Raw genomic sequence first — 4,348 nt, 5'->3', positions numbered from 1 at the left:
GAGGCTGAAGGCTCAAAGTTAATCTTTTAATGAAAACATCCAGCTTAGCAGTAAATAAGCAACTAGGCCTGAGCAAGGTTGACTTTGAAAGAATTTTGCTGGCTTTGCAAATTTACTTCAGAATTAAGTGAAGTTTATTACAAAATTAAACTTCAAAGTGAACAAATGGTTTCTTTTCTCTCAAACTTTATGTTGTCCTCTGCTCATCACAGATTGTTAGAGGTAGGGAGTGGGTGATTTCAGGTAGGAAATTACTTGGAGAAGGAGGGGCTTTCTGTGGTGATGCGGTTAGGGTGGGAGAAGAGCAAGCACAGCCTGGGAGCCAGTGGGCAGGACAGCAGTGGGGACCCAGGCCAGGACGGTCTGAGCTTTGGGGATTGGGATGGAGGATGCATAGTGTAGAGCCTTCCCTGTCCACAGAACTGTTCTGGGGAAATTAATTATTCTAGATTAATATGGGAGGCAGGGAGAACCAGTGAAATTTTTGAGTGGAAAATTATTCAGGAATATACAAGAAATGCTAGGAAAAGCGAACTTCAAAGTACCTGGAAAAATAGAATTAATTTCTCCAGAACAGTTCTGTAGGGGTCCCAGAAAGGTCACTAATTTGTCCAGGTCCGTTCGTCTCCACTCCTCCCCCAGCTCTTGCCACTGCTCCTTAGTATTGCTACAGCTCACGTGTGTGATGCGCTTATGACGTGCCAGGCACACTACACGTGTTACTTCATTTGATCTTCACGGAAGGTCAATCTTTTCAAGACTGTCTCTTTTTCAGAAAAGAAAATGAGATTAATTAACATGACCAAAGCCTTTCAGCAGTAATAAGCAGAATTGGGATTTGAGCCTAGCCTGTAGCCAACACACGGGGCGGGGGAGGCAGAAATCCTGAGCTGTACCAATGACCATAACAGTGGGGTTTGCCTTTCCCTTGGAATCTGTAGTTCGAGTGCAAAATGAGTTTCCCACTGACTTGTCATACCATCTCCACTCAAGGCTCATTGGCTATTTATTTGGAGGGTAATCACTACCTGCTACCTAGCCACTAGAGGACAGTATTACCTCAAAAGTGCTTTCAAAAGTAGCCAAAATCTGGGTTCTGGACATTTCTTTTCCATAGCAATTTTCACAACCTCCATAATCAGCCTCTAGGCCATATCCTCGGTCAGCTCTCACATAACCTGGCCTGCTCACAGTCCCCTGATCCAGACCCTCCCTTGCTGTTTTCCAGACTCCAACTCTGTCTCTCCCTTCCAGAAGGAAGCCTGGTGATGAACACACACTGGAACGTGGTGTTTAAGCTCCAAACTGCAGCCACTCACTCATTAACATCCACATGTTACTTAAATTCTCTGTGCCTCGGTTTCCTCATAACACCTCCCACACTGTAATGAGAAGTAAGCGAGTTAATACTTAAAAGGTGCTGGCAGTAGATAGAAAGAACAGTAGAGGTTCTCATGAGAGACTCTCAAGTTTGAAATAATGACCTTTTTGGAGACCTTTTAAATCTGAAACATTGCACTGAGTTAAAGAACATCTTCTCTCCAAGGTAACACACTGTAATATCAGCCTCTAATGTTTGCACCTAAGTGAACTGATCTCAAATGGGGGATATAGGGCCACAGGCAGAGCTTTTTGAGGCAGCATTTTTGCAGCACCTCTTGAATTCCAGGGAATGGGTCCACGGATAAGACAGGCCAGCTTTGGACCCACGAGCAGGCTTGGAGAGTGTTTCAGGATGAGGTTATGAAAAGATATTGGTTTTATTCAGGTGGTCATGGGGTACCCATTGAGCAATATGCCTGCTTATTTTGGATGAAGAGAAATGTCGAGTCATTCTTGAGCTGTCATAACCCAGTCTCTTAGAAAGCAAATATAGTTTCACAGTAGAATAGAATGCCAAAATTCTTCATAATGGAGGGGATTAAAAACATGCTAGGTCCTCCTGATCACTGTGATCCTGTTCTAACCCAGCCATCCATTTCGCTTGAGGTAATTCTGGAGGTCAGGATGAGCCCTGGACTTTGCAGTCTGTGCTCAAGCCTGTCAGGGTTAAAGATGAACAGTTTGGTGCTGTGGTCAGGTTAATATTAGGTTGGCGCAAAAGTAACTGTGGTTTTGCTATTGAAAACAATTAATGCAACCTTGGGTCATTGCAAACTGAAGCCAAACCAGTCATAGATGGCTAAGTCAAACTAAAGACAGTTTGCATATTTCTGCAGCCAACAAGCCACTTATAGGCTATGAGCCTCTTTGCAATGGCTACACGGTGGATGGGGGCAGCTCTGCAGTCAGTTACAGGAAGAGATGGGAAGAAAGCCTTCTCAGTGATTCCTCAGTACCTCCTGGGAATTTCAAACTCGCTAACTTGACGTTTAGGATTCTTCAACATCTAGCCCTGGCTTGCCTGTAGGGGCTGCCACACATGTCCCTGCATGCACAGTTCTGGCTGGTTTGGCATCGTTGGCTGCCTGCATGGCCACTCCTCAGTGCTTCCTGGAATCCCTCCCTAAGTCACGCACTCAAACATCTCTGAAAATGGGGGCCATTCTTCCGTCATGGATCACATGTACGAAGCTCTCTCATATGCGGAATTCTTCTATGGTACTTAGTTCCTCTGGCTGTGGCAAAGCCTCTGGAAAACCAAATGTAGAACTCATCTCTGAGTTCCTACAACACCCAGACTATTTCCTTGAGCAGAATAATTAAATAATTAATAGAGAACCTTTTATTGAAGGATCCATTCTTACTTAGGGAATCCCAGCCTGAATAGTTTCTTTTGGTGAAAATGACAAAAGGGGCTTGGATAAAATGACTGAACCATGTCAGTCTTTTTTCTAGAGGCATAAATGTGAAGAGGAAAGAGCTGAGAAGGCACATCTATGACTTCTTTTCCTGAGTCTATCTGGTTCCACATTTGGGAAAACATCCCCAACAGTTTCCTGCCTTTATTTTTGTTTATCATGAAAAATGAAACTAAGTTTAAGATGGGTCAGGATCTCACATACCAAGTCAACAGGAAATCAGAACTAGAATGCTTGGTGTTTGGGAGTGAGGGCAGTGAGAGAGCTAGTGCTTACCTTTTCTTTCTTTCTTTCTTTTTTTTAATTATGAAAATCACAAAGTAAGATAAAAATCTTTGCTCCTTGTCCTCTTACCACTGAAGATCTTTGACATTACCCTAGTGGTTGCTTGTTGAAGCTCTGCAGGGAGAAAGATTCATTTTAAAAACTGATGCGGTGTCCACAATTCCATATGTAAAAGGATTTAAGGATCACCAAACGGGGGTGGGCCCCAAAGCTTCACTGAGCCCTGATGAATGAATAGAACTACATTATAAGGTTCTCCAGAGAGTAGGGCAAAAGTTACCAATTGTTTTCCTGAAATATATCAACAAGAATGCAAGCCTAATTAACGAACCCCAAGGTTGATTTTTCTTGCTGCCTTTTTCTCTGTAAGACAAATAATAAATGAGTAAGGCTGAAAGTAAATGAGAACCATATTGGGAAAGTGAAGCCTAGTCAAACTTTTGGCTGGGCTGGTTGCAAAGAGCTAAAGTTCTTTAATCATCTCACTGGAGATGTAGCCAAAAAATGCAATTTGAAACACACGCACACAAACACACACACACATCAACACACACATCTACACGTATTTCTACACCCACGCCCTTCCCCCTTTTTACTGTAGATGAATCAAGATGGCAGAGACAGGATATGATGAGAACCATTCCTGCTCTCCACCTATTTTATAAAAGGCTTTGACTATTAGTAATCTTTGCTGCCTTGATTTGAGGAATCCATCTATGTATTCTTAATCTATAAATGTACACTGTGCATTGTGCATTGGCTATAAGAAGCTAATAAGCAACTGGATTTGATAATGAATTGGGAATATGCTAAGATGGCACTCTATTTAAAATCCAGATTCTTCTAACAGATAATTTTTCTAGAAGATAAATTTGTTTGGGCTTAAAAGAATGCTACTGTCGGCCAGGTGTGGTGGCTCAAGCCTGTAATCCCAGCACTTTGGGAGGCAGAGGTGGGCAGATCACCTGAGGTCAGGAGTTTGAGACCAGCCTGGCCAACATAGAGAAACCTCATCTCTACTAAAAATACAAAAATTAGCCGGGCATGGTGGCACGCACCTGTAATCCTAGCTACTCTGGAGGCTGAGGCAGGAAAATTGCTTGAACCCAGGAGGCGGAGGTTGCAGTGAGCTAAGTTTGCACCACTACACACCAGCCTAGGCAACAGAGACTCTGTCTAAAAAAAAAAAAAAAAAAAAAAAAGATTACTACATCTGAAGGTGGGAATGGAACGAGAAATGAAAACTGTATTATGATTGAGGT

The sequence above is a fragment of the Macaca thibetana genome, chromosome 1, assembly GCF_024542745.1.
Source record: "Macaca thibetana thibetana isolate TM-01 chromosome 1, ASM2454274v1, whole genome shotgun sequence".
In the NCBI taxonomy this organism is placed as follows: Eukaryota; Metazoa; Chordata; class Mammalia; order Primates; family Cercopithecidae; genus Macaca; species Macaca thibetana.
The sequence above is the reverse complement of the archived record's forward strand: the minus strand, read 5'-3'. Positions refer to the sequence as shown.